This window comes from Acomys russatus, chromosome 30 (genome assembly GCF_903995435.1).
Source record: "Acomys russatus chromosome 30, mAcoRus1.1, whole genome shotgun sequence".
In the NCBI taxonomy this organism is placed as follows: Eukaryota; Metazoa; Chordata; class Mammalia; order Rodentia; family Muridae; genus Acomys; species Acomys russatus.
In genome coordinates, this window is record NC_067166.1 from 4,930,297 (window position 1) to 4,947,259 (window position 16,963).

Genomic DNA, 16,963 nt, shown 5'->3' on the forward strand with positions numbered 1-16,963 from the left:
AAACAAGGTATCAGTGGGCGATGCTTGGCCCTACTTAAGAGAACAAACTGTTTCCAAGGACTATGTAATAGCATCTATTTGTATATAAACAACCTGTTGTTTCAAATGCCATCTTATCTATGTACAAAACAGGACCTTCTCTGACCTTGGCAGAGATCTTTGCAGGTCATTCCCAGATACTGTACCTTCAAGAAAGACAACCATGCCTTCCTTTAAATCTAGCCTTTGAACTGTCTACAGTTCAGACTCACCCCCCTCCAAGTTTACACCCCCTCCATTTTTATACACTATGACTTTTCATGTAAATGATGGCATATGCTATAATTCAAGAAGGTTAGACTCGGGACTTAGATGATTTTTTTTTTCAGGAAGATTTTCAGTGAGTAAACAGTATTCGTGGGGAGCTGAAAGGGTCTGAATAGCAGGACTGGCGATTCAAATCCCAGAGAGGCAGTTGAGGAGCATATGGAATCTTCCTGAACAGAGTTCAGCGTTGTCTTCCAAAGGTTAGCAGTTTCCATGACTTCACTAGCTTACTTTCAAATGGTTTCCATGATCTATATTTTTGCATTAAATTTCTCCCTTGGAATTTTTCTGTCATTTGCACACTTACCTTTTAATAAGTGTCTTTCCCAAGAACGTCAGACTTAATCAGACAGTTGCATAAGGCTCAACCCCACTCACTTTCTAAGTAAATTTGCTTAAATCAAGAGAATCCGGGCTTTCACTTCAGAACAAGATGTTCCCAAAGCCAGCTGTTTATGCTCCTCAAGGGCTTAGTCAAGTATGACAGTGTCACAGTTTCCATTGAAGAACTGAAACCAGGCACCACCGAGACCATTGCTAGAACCATGAAGGGCTCACCTAGGCCTCCTTGGTAATCCTCACAGGTTTAATAGGTGCAAGTCATATGGGGGCTGGAGAGATGATTCAGAGGTTAAGAGCACTGACTGTTCTTGCAAAGGACCTGGGTGTGATTTTCAGCACCCATACCGTGGCTGACTCCTATTCTAGAGAACCAGATGCCCTCTTCTGAGCACCAAAAGGACCAGGTACACTTGTGGCAAATAAACATACATGCAGGCAAGACATGCACTCAATGAGACAGTATACACATAAAACTCTCATTCTGGTTCTGGAATGTAGCTGTGCAGTGGTGACTTAGAATGGATGCTCAACATCTTATTCTCAAACTTACTTCCCAGAATCTCCACACAGCCTTGGGTAGAAAGAATCTGCTCTCTGTAGTCCAAGACCTATGGCTTCTCTTCTTGTACTGGCCACTGTTTTACTCTAAATTGGGATGAGCTCTCAGGTATAGCTGAAAGGCATTTCCATAACAGCAACAACCTGACTTACTCTTTTTCTTTTTAGATTACATTTCTTTTGAGTTATGAGCAGCTGGTACACTCATGCTTAATGCATGTTTGATTAATGATGAATTTTAAGAAAATCCATCTCCAGGTATCTTAGGCTATATTCTGAATTTATGACTTTTCCAAAGAAAAGGTGACCCCAAGTGTTTATCTAGCATTCCTAAGAAAAACATTTCAAGAATTTCTTAAATCTTGAATACCAAGCAATACAGCTTATCTTATTTAATTTTGCTTAAATCCCATATACATATATACATAGCTTATATTTTTGTATTATTGAGACAGAATATGATTTTTTAAAGAAATTAAATAATTTCTTCAGTTTACATATCATAAAGACTCGAGGTCGAGCTTGGGCTTTTTTCAAGTATGTGAATCTTTATGCTCTAGTGATGTCAGAAGATACAAACATAAAATGTCACCAGCATGACCACTCAAGCATAAGCTGACCAAAGACAACACTAGTGGGCATGCCCAAGTGGATGAAGAAGAGCCCACAAGGACTCAACAGAAAGAGCGATAAGCAACTGAGGAATGCTGGGAGTGGACGTTGTCATTCTCTCCAGGGAGAGCACACCTATTGCTTGTCCAGAACCAAACTCTCAGTCCTGAAAACATACATACATGTAACATTATAGAGACTGATCATGGTATATTTAGGAACATATAAATATATTCATATATACATATATACACATGGAATAGTAATTAATGTGAAAAGAGGTCATGAGTCTGAAAGAAAGTGGGGAAAGGTATGTGGGAAGGTTTTAAGAGAAAATATGGAAGGGGGAAATATTATAATTATATTATAATCTTGAAAAGGGTTTTTAAGTATGTATGTGTGTGTATGTATGTATGTATGTATTATGTATGTAACAACTGGTATGGTTCAGATCTTAAAAGCTCTACCCCAAATCCTGACAATCCAAGTTTAAGCCCTAGATCTACATGGTAGAAAGAGAAAACTGGCATCTACAATTTGTCCTCTGATTTCTACACACGTGCTGTGGCATACACACACGTATGCGTTCTTCAAATATACATACACACACATGCATGCATGCACAAAGACAAAAAATGAATATGACCAAAAATAACTATAGCTACCTCTTCACATGTTTTAATATATGTACCTAATGCATTATTAGTACATGTCGCTCTACCCTCACAAGCATATGGACCCATAAGCCTTACCCAGACGTGCTCCTTCAAAGTCAGTCTCCCAAGAATCATCACTCAGTAAGAAAAGAAATGGCTTTTAGCTGTACTGAGAAACTTCCAGGGCCACCAGACTCTGATCTTAACTTTACTTTTATTCCACTGCTTGTCCAAAATATTACTGAGGCAAAATAGAAAGACAGAAAAGCTAAGGGGACATAAAACGGGAAAGAAATTCCTTACCCTGGAATCTAGTTCGCCTTTCCTGGTGACTCAGAGTCAAGAAACTTCAACATAACTGATAAAGCCAAAACTGCTTGCAGGGATAATGTGTGTTTTCCAATAACTTCTTAAACAGGGGATGTTAAAAAACAGCAAAGGGCTTGTGCTTACTTAGAGCCAGAATGTTTGTAGCCTTCAATTTGACCATGTTAGCACTCCCCTCTCATCCCTAAATCTAAGCAATGCACCTCGTAAAAACTACCTAACAGAAAGAAATTCCTCAGGATAAAAAAAAATTAAATTAAATAAATGCCTCATATTTTTACCCACTTTTTAAATTTTAAAGTTTTTTTAGTCAAGCTTTCACATTGTCTTTGAGGAATGTAAGTTAGAAAGCCATGAAATTAAAGAATCGTGTGTGTGTGCACGCGCGTGTGTGTGTGTGTGTGTGTGTGTGTGTGTGATCAATTATACATCCATTATGAAGACATCCAAAGATCTCTCTCTCTCTCTCTCTCTCTCTCTCTCTCTCTCTCTCTCTCTCTCTCTCTCTCTCTCTCTCTCTCTCTCTCTCTCTCTGTCCCATAAAGCCTTCATCAATGCCTTGAGGGAGTATGTGTTTTACCTTTTTTCTATATAACTCCTTGTCCTAACTATATTTACTAACTTAACTGTATTCTGGTTTGTTCTAAAAATCTTCACTATGGCGTAACCAAGGATCCATCCTTATCTGAGTGGAGGTTCCTAAGAAACAAGGGATCTCTTCAGGCTGCTTGTGGCTGTGTTGCGCTGTGGGGCCTCACTGCAGGTGACATGGCCATTTTTATTCACTGAAGTGCTCTCTTGCTCTCCCTCTCCCTCTCCCTCTCCCTCCCTCCCTCCCTCCCTCCCTCTCTCTCTGTGTCTCTCTGTCTCTCTCTTTCTCTCTGTCTCTCTCTCTCTCTCTCTCTCTCTGTCTCTCTCTCTCTTTGTCTCTCTCTCTCTCTCTCTCTGTCCCCTTGAACCTCAAAAATATTCTATACCTCTGTTCTAAATTGACTAAGCCCACAGGACATCAGCCCAGCTGTGGCTGAACTTGCCAGGGGCGCATTCAGTTTTATCTAGAAGTGCAGCCTTGAAATCAGCAGGCCTCGGGTCCCCAACTGCCATCATGCTGTTGTCAAATATGTTCCATTGCTAAAGGTAATAGCAGTCTTGGAGGTATCGCTGGAGGGTGGCTCTTTCATTATTCATTTCCAGTTTCAAATACTTTAGTATAAAATGGACACATATCAGATTATAAACATATATTAGAGATGTAAGATATTCAATATAAATAGTTAACTGAGAAATAATCCAACAAAGAAGAGGCTATCAATTTGAGGGAATCAAGGAAATATCAGAGGGAGAGTCCTGGGAGGGCATGGAAGGAGGAAAAAGGATATAATTCTATTTTAATTAAAACATATTTAAAAAAAAAAAAAAAAAAGAAAGAAAGAAAGAATACAAACTTTACTTAGATTTAAATTCTCTCTTCCCCCGAACCTCAAAATAAAAACCCACTAAATTTGTTTTCCACAAGTTCATTTCCCAAGATTACTTAAGAGTTTTGGCTTGAAATTAATAAAATAATTTTTTTTAAAAAAAAGAGTTTTGGCTTGACCTTTTTGTTACAATATAACTCATTTTCTTGAATTCTTTTAAAGCATCCACCCGTAACTGTGACAAAATAGTGGGGAAATGGTGAGTCTTGCAAAGTATATATAAGAGAGACACTGGAGCTGTCTTCTTATGTTTGTTCAGGTTGATTTTTAAGAACAGCCACAGATGGAGACCTCGATGTCCACATTGGGATGATAGTGTCTAGCATGACTGTTGTGAGAAGTAAGCTGGCACTTACCATCCTTCCTCAAGCACCATTAACCCTCCACACATAATTATTGGCCTCCATCGCACATGCCTGGCCCAACATGTGATCCCAACTGGTTAAGAGCTACTCATAAAAATTAAAACTCTCTCTTAATAATAAGGAGATAAGTTCCTGGACTTTCATGTTTATATGTCTTGTGATCAAGTAGAATTAGCTTTTAGCTAGTAAAGTTGCCAGTTAAAAGCTTCTGAAAGTTTCTGTTTTTAGTTGACATTGCTCACAGCCTTCTGAGGCCGCCTAGAACACAGGTTCTGGAATGACGCAGTCTGCATCACACATGCAGTGCATGCAGATTTACAGAAAGTAAGGATTCTTACAGCGTGGGAAACCAGCATGTGCTGTTGGCTTCGGTAGGTTGTGGCTTTTAAATTGCTGCTTTTCTTTCCACTGACATTTAAATGAGTGGTAATTTAGTCTCATCGTGTTGAATTTAATTTGTTGTGGTTGCTCATTTAATTCAATAGTGTGTCAACTGGTTGTTTCTATAGAATATAATTTTATGGTATGAAATGTATGACAAGAATACATGCATACTTCTCGGAGGACTCTATATGCATTATTCAATCTGCTTTATCTAGAAGCTACTTAGAGGTGATAGTCTCATGCCTATGGGTTTGTACTGTTCCAGCAAGTTGTCACAACCTAAGAAGGTGTGATAAACACGTTATGGGCCATTTTAAACATTATAAAGCACATTTTCTTTAAAAGATCTAAAAATACTTCATCCAAGGCACTTAGAAAAAGATTTATTTTAGAATTCAGAAGTTCTTGATTCAAGACAGGTAGTACATTCTACAGTGTCATGTAACTAAACCACAGATTACTGAAGTCTGAGGCAAAAGCTAATATCAATCCCATTAGTATTTTCAGTGTGTGGATGGTTATAATAAGCCAATAAGGAAAAGCTGTAAAAAGCCTCATACTCCAGCCAAATGGCTCTGTAGAAAACTTGGGAAAGCATTTCCATTTCAGACTGTTTCAGATTTCAGAATTGCAGATGCCATCTTATAAGTCTATGTGCTTCATTTTTCTTTCTTTTGTAAAGTAAATGTGATAAGAATTTTTAAATTCTACTTTAATAGTATAGAGCTAGAAATCTGCATCAAGCAAAGCTATAGAAAATACTATAACCAAACAACACATTTTAAATGAATGAATCATTGAGAAATTCAAAAGGAAATTTTTTTAGTTCCCAGAACTGAGTGAAAATGAAAATACACATCAAATTTTATGGTATACAATGAAGACAGTCTTAAGAGATAAGTTTGTATCTTTAAGTGAATACATTTTTTTTAAAAATCAGAACAGTGCCTAGCTTAGCCATCATCAGAGAGGCTTCCTCCTGCACTGCATAGGAACAACTACAAAGACCCAGAGCCAGAGGGTGTGAGACTTTGGAATATTCAGCACTAAACAGGTTTTCCCCATCAAATCCCTCCCCCTCAAGGCTCAGGAAACCCCATGAAAGAGGAGAGTAAGAGCCATAGGGCATTGAGGACCCAAGAAAACATGGCCCTCTAAAGCAACAAGATCAACACACATATGACCTCACAGAGACTGAGACAGCACGTACAAGGTTTGCATGGGTCTGCAGCAGACGCAGTTCTAGAGCTAAAAGGAGAAGTGGACACTGCATCCATCCCTAACGCAGAAGCTATCTCTACTTGACAACCACTTGAAAATGACAATTTAGTTTTCTCCAAGGAAGTTTCACTGGGGAACAAGCAAACTACTCTTAAGGGCAGGCTGCATGACCAGAAGTAGATGCCAACACGAAACGAACTCAGCAGCATCGTTGGAGTTTCTTTATCGCATAATGCCATGTCAAAGCCTTTTCTTCTTGTTAATTTTATCTTTTTTAATTTTGTTTTTTTTTTTTCTTTCTTTCCATGCTACAGGGTCTTTACCTATATATTGTGGCTTTCAGTTTAGTGTTTTTATGAGACTCCTGAGTGTGCTAGAGGGTGAACCTCTGCATCTGTATGTTTCTTGTACCTGTTCTTGGGCCCTTTTCCTTCTTTGTTTGCTTTGCCCTATTCTAATGTGTTAGTTTTTTGTTTTATTTTATTTTATGATTATCCCTTAGAAACTTGTTCCTTTTCTAATGAAAGATAGAATGTTTGTGGAACTGAAAGGAGTAGAGGGAGGAGAAACCATAATAAGGATATATTATATGAGAAAAAAATCTATTTTCAATAAAAGGAAAAAATAAATAATAATAACAGTCAGAGAATACTCAATAAATAGCATAATGATGTACCTTAAATCTTTGAGTAAAACAAGAATAAACTGAACCAAAAGTAGTACATGGAAAGAAGAAATAAGACTGGGTCAGAAAGTAATTAAATAAAGAATTAAGAAAGCATAACACAAAGATTAAATTATATGAAAAGCTGGGTCATTGAAAGTATAAACAAGATTTCCCAACCCACACCTCTGCCTGCATTCCTAGAGGCCTGTTGCCATCAGGGACCACCACGTGAGAACCCCTTCCGCCAATTCCCTGTCTATTAGTTCTCCTAAAGCACTCCCAAGAGTGGTAAACTGCACCTGCTTCCCTGTGCTTCACTTTCTGGCCCACAACTCTGCCCGCCTTAGTGGAGGTTTGCCGACACCAGGAACAACCAGATGGCTACAGGACAGCATACGAGCACAATCAATAAGATCCAGGGCAACATGGCACCACCAGAACCCAGCTATCTTACTACAACCAGATGGCTAAAGGACAGCACACGAGCACAATCAATAAGAGCCAGGCCAACATGGCACCACCAGAACCCAGCTATCTTACTACAACAAGCCCTGGAAATCCTAACACAGATGAAGCACAAGAAAAATCGCCTTAAATCAAATCTAATGAAAATGATAGAGGCCATTAAAGAGGAAGTGAATAAATCCTTTAAAGAAATACAGAAAAATTCAATCAAACAGGTGAAGGGAATTAATAAAACTTTTCAAGACCTGAAAATAGAAGTAATAAAGAAAACACAAACTGAGAGAATCCTAGAAATGGAAAACCTAGGTAAAAGAAAAGAAACTACAAAAAAAGAAGGAGAAAGAAAGATAGAGAAGAAAAGAAACTACAGATGCAAGCATCACCAGGAGAATACAAGAGATGGAGGCACAGAAGACATCATAGTAAAACTGATACATCAGTCAGAGAAAATGTTAGATCTAAAAAGTTTCCAAGATCAAACACTCGGGAAATTTGGAACACCATGAAACCATGAAAGCTAAGGATACTAGGAATAGAAGAAGAAGATTCCCAGCTCAAACCCCAGAAAATATTTCCAACAAAATCACAGAAGAAAATTTCACTAACTTAAGCAAAGGTATACAAGCTAGACAGTTGTAGAGCATGCCTTTAATCCCATCACTCAGGGAGGTGGAAGCAGGTGGTTTGCTGTGAGTTAGAGGTCATCCTGGGGTACGAAGTGAGTCTAGGACAGCCAAGGTTACACAGAAAACCACTGCCTTGGGGAAAAAAACAAAAAGAAAGAAAGAGAGAGAGAGACTTATAAATGTATGAGAAAGAGGGAGACCTATAAATGTCTAAGAAGCTTAGAGAATCATCCAGCCATATAATAATCAAAACACTAAATGTACAGAGAAAAGAAAAAATATTAAAAGTCTCAGGGAAGGAGATCAAGAAACCTATAAAGGCTGACCTATCAGAATTACACTAGACTTGTCAACAGACACTTTGAAAGTGATAAGGGCCTGAGCCAATGTCCTGAAGTTTTTAGGAGATCATAGATGTCAGCCCAGACTCTTATACCCAGAAAAACTTTCAATCAAAATAGATGGAGAAAACAAGATTTTCCTTAATAAAAATCAAATTTAAACAATATCTTTCCACAAATCAAGCCCTACAGAGGATATTAAAAGGAAAGCTCCAACACAAGGAGGTTAACTACACCCACAAAAACACAGGAAATAAATAATATCACACCAGCAAAACCAAAAGACAAAAAGCACACACACACACACACACACACACACACACACACTACCACCACCAACATCAAAATAACATGAGTTAACAAGCATTGGTCATTAATATCTCTCAACAGTGATAGACTCAATTCCCCCACTAAGAAGACAGAGGCTAACAGAATAGATGCAAAAACAGGATCCATCATTTAGCATCATACAAGAAACACATCTCAGTAACAAACATAGACATTATCTCAGAGTAAAGGATTGGACAAAGGTTTCCCAAGCAAATGGATACAAGAAGCAAAATGGAATATACATTCTAATATATAATAAAATATACTTTCAATCAAAATTAATTAAAAGTGATGGAGAAGGACACTTCATACTCATCAAAGGAAAAAAACCCACCAAGATAATGTCTCAATTATGAACATCTATGCATCACATTCATAAAAGAAAATTTGCTAAAGCTTAAATTATACATCAAACCCCACACATTAATAGTGGAGACTCCAACACTCCACTCTCACCAATGGACAGGTTATCAACACAGAAACTAGAGAAATAATGAAACGAATAGTAGTGAGTAATAATGAACTAATAATGAAACATTATGAATCAAATGGACCTAACATATATCTACAGAATATTTCACCCAAACACAAAAGAAAATACCTTCTTCTCAGCACCTATATAGTCCAAAATTCACTATATAGTCAGTGACAAAGCAAGCCTCAACAGATACAAGAAAATTAAAATAACCCCTGTATCTTTTCAGACCACCATGGAGTAAAGCTATATGTCAACAGAAAAAACAAAAAGCCTACAAACTCAAAGAAACTGAATAACTCTCTACTCAATGATGACTGCGTCAATGAAGAAATAAAGAAATGAAACACTTTCTAAAATTCAATGGAAATGAGTGTACAACATACCCAAATTTACAGGACACAATGAAAGCAGTGTTAAGAGAAAGGTTTATAGCACTAAGAACGTTCATATAGAATTTGGAGATATTCAATACTAGCAACTTAACAGCACACCTAAAGCTCTAGAATAAAAAGAAGCAAATACTCACAAGAGGAGTATATGGGAGAATATAGTCAAACTCAGAGTTGAAATCAATAAATTAGAAATGAAAAGAACAATACAAAGAATCAATGAAACTAAGAGTTGGATCTTTGAGAAAAATCAAGAAGATGGACAAACCCTTAGCAAAACTAGCTAAAAGGAAATATACAATATCTAAATTACCAAAATCAAAAATAAAAGGGAGAAGATAACAACAGACACTGAGAAAATCCGAAGACTTCAAAAATATGTATGCCACAAAATTGGAAACTCTGAAAGAAATGGACGATTTTCTTGATAGCTACCACTTACCAAAGATAAATCAAGATCAGGTAAACAATTTCAATGAACCTATAAGCCCTAAGGAAATAGAAGCAGTCATCAAAATCTCCCAAGCAAAAAAAAAAAAGCCTAGGACTAGATGGTTTTAACGTAGAATTCTACCAGACCTTCAAAGAAGAGCTAATACCAATACTCCTCAGACTATTTCACAAAATAAAGACAGAAGAAACAATGCCAAACTCATTCTGTGAGTCTACACTCACCTTGATACCTAAATCACACAAAGACCCAGCAAAGAAAAATAATTTCAGGCCAATTTCCCTTGTGAACATTGATTCAAATATACCCAATAAAATATTCACAAACTGAATCCAAGAACACATCAAAAATATCATTTACCATGATCAGGTAGGCTTCATCCTAGGTAGGCAGGAATGGTTCAATATATGAAAATCCATCAATATAATCCACCACATAAACAAACTGAAAAAAACATATGATCATCATCTCATTAGATGCTGCAAAAGCCTTTGATGAAATCCATCACTCATTCATGTTAAAAGTCTGCTGAAATTGGGGAAACAAGGCAGTTACATAAACACAATAAAGGCAATATATAGCAAGGTTAGAGCCAACACCAAACTAATGGAGAGAAACTTAAAGCAATTCCACTAAATCAGGAATAAGACAAGGTTGCTCACCTTCTCCATGTATATTCAACATAGTACTTGAAGTTTTCACCACAGTAATAAGAAAAGTAAAGAAGATCAACAGGATACAAATTAGAAAGTAAGAAGTCAAAGTATCACTATTTGCAGATGATATGATAGTATACACAAGTGACCCCAAAAATCCTACCAGAGAACTCCTACGGCTGATAAACACCCTCTGCAAAGTGGCTGGATATAAAATTAACTCAAAAAAAAATCAGTACTCTGCCTTTATACAAAGATAAACAGGCTGAAAAAGAAATAAGGGAAAAGACACCCTTCACAAGTAATATATCTTGGTATAACTCTAGCCAAGCAAGTGAAAGACCTGTATAACAAAACTTCAAGTCTCTGAAGAAAATAATTGAAAAAGATATCAGAAGATGGAAAGATCTCCCATGCTCATGGATCAATAAGATTAACATAATCAAAATGGTCATCTTATCAAAAGCAATCTACAGATTCAATGCATTCCCACCAAAATTCCAAATCGTTCTGCACAGACTTTGAAAGAACAATTCTCAGCTTCATATGGAAAAAAAAAAACAACAACAAAAAAAAAAAACAGAATAGCCTAAACAATCCTTAACAATATAAAAACTTCAGAAGGTAACACCATCCCTGATCTCAAGCTATACTACAGAGCAATAGTAATGAAAACTGCATGGCATTGGCATAAAAACAGACAGGCAAATCAATGTAATTGAATTGAAGACTCAAAAGTAAACCCGTACACCTACAAACACTTGATTTTTGACAAAGAAGCCAAAACTATACAATGGGGGAAAAAGAATCTTCAACAAACGGTGCTCATCTAACTGGATGTTTGCATGTAGAAGAATGTCTATTGTGGGAGAATGTCTAAGACCCCGGAGCTCATAGTAAGAGCTACTCCTTTCTGGCTATAAACTAGCTTTTCCAGTAAGACTACTGGTAAAATCAGATTAAAGGCCAGATGCCCACGAGCAGCAGTTCCCGGAACTTTTCCTGACTAACCAGATCTTTTACAACTTCTCTCTCTCTGGAATTTCTCCCCCTTCTGTGGTTATAACAGCCATAAAGGTAGACACCTGCTGGAGCATCTCACAGTTAGGTATCCATAGCAACCCTCACTTACGCAAATGCCCATGCCCCCATGCCTGTAAAAACCTTGTAAATTTTTTTCAATAAAAGGAGCTTGATCAGAATCCAGACTTGCCCTCATTTCTTCATGTCTCCTGTCCCCCTACTTGTCTGTCCCCTCCACAGGTACTCGTTGAAGACTCTGAGGGCCAAGACAGTCTATTGCCCTGCACAAACTCACATCCAAGTGGATCAAAGACCTCGACATAAAACCAGATACACTAAATCTGACAGAAGAAAAAAAAGGAAAAATAGCCTTGAAAGTGTTGGTAGAGGAGACAACTTCCTGAACAGAATACCAACAGCTCAGCACTAAGATCAATGATTAATAAACAAGACCTCTTGAAATGAAAAAGCTTCTATAATGCAAAGGACACTGTCAATAGGATAAAACAACAGCCTACAGACTGGGGGAAAAATCTTCACCAACCCTACATCCAACAGAGGGTTGATATCCAAAATATATAAATAATAATATATATTAAACAACAACAAACCAAATCATCCAATAAAAAATGGTGTACAGAACTAAACAAAGAATTCTCATCTCTAATAGCTGAGAAGCACTTAAATGTTCAACACCCTTAACATCAGGAAAATGCAATAAAAACGACTCTAAGATTACATCTTATGCCTGTCCAAATGGCTAAGGTCTAAAACTCAGGTGACAGAGCACATGCTGGCAAGGATATGGAGCAAGGGAAACACTTGCTGGTGGAAGTGCAAAATGGTATAACAACTTTAGAAATAAGTTTGGTTGCTTCTTAGAAAATTAGGAATAAGTTCTACCTCAAGACTCAGCTACATCGCTCCTGGACATGCTCCACCATACCACAAGGACACTTGCTCAACTACGTTCATAGCAGCTTTATTTGTAATAGCCAGAAACTGGAAACAACCTAGATGTTCCTCAACTGAAGAATGGATAAAGAAACTGTGATACATTTACACAATGGAATATTACTGTTATTAAAAACATGATATCATGAAATTTGCAGGAAACTGGGTAGAACTAGAAAGATCATCCTGAGTGAAGTAACCCAGGCCCAGAAGACACACATGGTATGTATTCCCTGATAAGTGGATTTTAGCCATAAAGTACAGGATAACCGCATTACAGTCCATAGACGCAGAGAAGCTAAGTAACAAGGAGAGCCCAAGGGAGGATGCTTGAATCTCACTGAGAAGGAAAAATAAAATAGACATCTGGGGTGGAGGGAGGGAGGGAGCCTTGGGGTGAGGGGGTGGGAAGAGTAACAGGAGGAATCAAGGTGGGAGAGACAACTGGAACCAGTGGGGAGGGCGGGGCAAGCCAGACGTCTACAACAACGTAAACTCCCAGGAATCTATGAGGGTGCCCCTGGCTAAGACTCCTAGCAATGAGGAATATGGAACATGAAACATCCACCCCCTGTAACCAGCAAGACTTCCAATAGACGGATAAGGTTACCAACCCAGCCAAAAAACCTTCCACCCACAATTTGTCCTGCCTATAAGAGGTGCAGGGATAAAGAGGGAGCAGAAAGTAAGGGAATGCCAACTAATGACGGCCCAAACTTGAGTCCCATGCCATGAAAGAGAGCCCATCCCAAAATTATTAACAATATTCTGCTATACTTGTAGACAGGAGGCTAGCACAACTGTCATCAAAGTGGCTTCACCCAGAAGCTGATGAAAACAGATGCAAAGACCCACAGCCAAACATTAGGCAGAACTCGGGGAATGTTATGGAAGAGAGGGAAGATAGATTGAAAGAGCCAGAGAGGTCAAGGACACCACAAGAAACCCTACAGAATCAACTAAGCTGGGCCCACAGAGACTGAACCATCAATCAGAGACCATGGGTGGGATGGACCTCGGCCCTCTACATGTATGTAACAGGTATATAGCTTGGTCCTCATGTGGGACTCCTAACAGCAGGAGCAGGGGCTGTCTCTAACTCTGTTGTTTGCCTTTGGGCCCCTTTCCCCTAACTGAAGAGCCTTGTCTACCCGCAATAGATGAAGATGCTCCCAGTCCTACTACAACTTGACATGTCAAGGTGGGTTGATATCTATAGGAGGTCTCCCCTTCTCTGAGGAGAAAGGAAGAGGCATAGAACGAGGGAAAGGGAGAAGGAGGGACTAGGAAGAGAAGAGGGAGGGGAAGTTCCAATCAAGATGGAAAGATTGACACACTCTTAGCTAAATCAACCAAAAGAAAGAGAGAAAAGACTCAAATTACTAAAGTTAGCAATGGAAAAGGAGAGAAAGAGCAATGGCCTTTAGAAACCCATAAGGACATGAAAACCTACATGTCACTAAGGTGAAAACCCTTTGAAGAAGCGGATGAATTTCTAGATGCATGTGACCTACCAAAGTTAAGCCCAAAATGAGGTAAATAAATTTAAACAGATCTATGACGGGCAATGAGATTTAAGCAGTAATGAAAAATCTCCTGACTATAAAAAAAAAACTCGTGTCCAGATGGATTCACTGCAGAGTTACACCAGACCTTTAAAGAATGAAACCAATGCGTCTCACATTATTCTGTAAAACTGAGAAGGAATGCTTCCAAAGTCTTTTTACAAAACCAGGATTATTCAAATACCAAAACCAGTTAAAGATACAACAACAAAAAAAAGAAAGAAAGAAAGAAAAATTGAAGACCAATCCTCCTGATGAACATAGATACAAAAGGTCTGAGCAAAATTCTTTCAAACCGACATAAGAACACGTTAAAAAAAAAAAAAAAAGATAGTTCACCATGGTCAAGTGGCTTTTTTCCAAAGATTCAGGGATGGTTCAAAATATACAAACCGACATATCCTATAAATAGATTCAAGGAAAGAAATTATCTGATTATTTCAGTAAATACAGAAAAGACTTTTAGCAAAATCCAGTATCCCTCAATGATTTAAAAAAAGAAAAAAGGCTTTGGTGAGAATAGGGATGAAGGAAACATATCTCAGCATCGTACAAGCCATCTGTAACAAACATAGCCACCATCACAGTGAGTAGAGGAAAAACTCAAAGAATCCCCCTCTATGGTCAGAAATAAGATAAAGGTGTCCACTCTCTCCACTCCTATGCAATAATGTACATGACGCCTTAGATACAACAACAAAATAAGAGAGAGAGATAAAAGTGATACAGTTAGGAGGGGGAAATGCCAAAGTATCCCCATTTGCAGATGATAAGATAAGGACACCACCAGAAAACTAGAAGTAGTAAACAGTTTCAGCAGTGTAGCAGGACACGAAAGAAACACACAAAAATCAATTGCCTTTTATATACTAATAACAAGCACACTGAGAAAGAATCATGGAAATTATATTATTCATAACAACCTCAAAAAAAATGATAAAATAAAATAACTTGAACTAAGCCTAACCAAGAAAGCAAAAGACCTCTACAATAAATACCTGAAAGCACTGGAGAGAAAAAAATTCAGCAAGACATGAGAAGATGGAAAGACTTACTACGCTCATGGATTGAAGGAATTAATGCTGTGAAAATGGCTGTCCCTACCAAAATAGACATAGTCAGTGTACTCTCAAAATCATGACCTGTTCTTCAAAGAAGCAGAAAAACAAACACAACAACAAAAACTTAAAATCCACACGGAAGCTCCCAGATCCCAGGTAGCCAAATCAATCCTGAGCAAAGAGAATAATTCTGCCCGACTTCAAGTTATAATACAGTACCATAGTAATAAAAATAGCCTGCTGCTGGCACCAAGACAGACGCATGTTCTAGATCAGTGGAATAGAATAGATCGGTATAAGTCCACACAGTTATAATCGCTTGATTTTATAAACATGCCTACTATACACACTGGAGGAAAGATGACATCTTCACCAAATGACACTCAGAAAACTGAATATCATTAAACTAGATCCTTATCTCTCACTCTGCACAGAAGTCTACACCAAATGAATCAAAAATCTCAACAAAAGATCTAAAACATTCCAGGCATGGTAGCGCACACCTTTAATCCCAGCACTTAAGAGGCAGAGGCAGGTGGGTCTCTGTAATGTTTGAGGCAGCCTAGTTAACATAGTGTGTTTCAGGGCAGTCAGGGTTATGAAGAGAGACACTGTCTCAAAACAAAGCGAAATGAAAAGAACTGTGACTCTAAAAATACTAAAGGAAAATCAGTATACTACAAATAATAAACATGGGTCAGGATTTTCTAGTCAGGACTCCATTCTCTCAGGAAATAAAAATAAGAAGTGACAAACAGGATTTTATGAAACGTAAACTGGGTTATAAAGTGAAATAAACAGTCAATTGAATGAACAGTAACCCATAGAATAGGAGGAAACTTTTGCAGCTATCCATTTCACAATAGATTAATAGCTAGACCATACAACAAACTCAAAAATTAAATATCAAGAAAAAATAATCCAAATAAAAATTTTAATGATCTATGAAATCAGAGTATTCTCAAAAGGAGAAATAGAAATTAGGTAACAACTTTTTAATGTTCAACATCTTTAGCCACCATGGAAATGCAAACTAAAATTACTTTGAGGTTCCATCGCATCCCTGTTAGAATAGTTATCAAGAAAACAAAGGCCAGCAAGGATGTGGAGGAAAGGAAAACACTTTACTCGCTGTTAGTGGGAGTAAAAACAGGTGCAGCCCTGTGGAAATAGTATGGGTGTTTCTCAAAAAGCTAAAAGTTGAACTACCATTACACGCGCGCACGCATGCGTGCACACACACACACACACACACACACACACACACACACACACACACACATATATTATCTTTGTCATAGGACATAGAGCATAGAGTTTTTGGGCATATGCTGCCTTGACCACTCCTCCAAACTGAGGCATTAGTCTATCAAAAAAAGAAGATTCAGATATTGTCTGGTGTGTTTTATGTTTCTCCATACATGATCCCCTTGTGTGGGTGTGGAGTCATCCTACCTTCTGCCCCGAGGCTACCATGACATTGGGAAATCTGGTTGTTCCTGGCAGGAATTCTCACCTCCCTGACCCAGAAGGGCTGGTTTCCCATACAGTCCATCTCCTTTGACGCAGTTGTCTAGGTTCATGACCATGAGGGTTGGAACCACTTCTCAGGTGAGGTGAAAGCAAGGAGAAGTCTCCTTTTTAGAGACTGTCTTCAGAAGCATTTTGTGGTAACCCCCCAGGTACCTTCAGGTAATGTCCTCCTCTC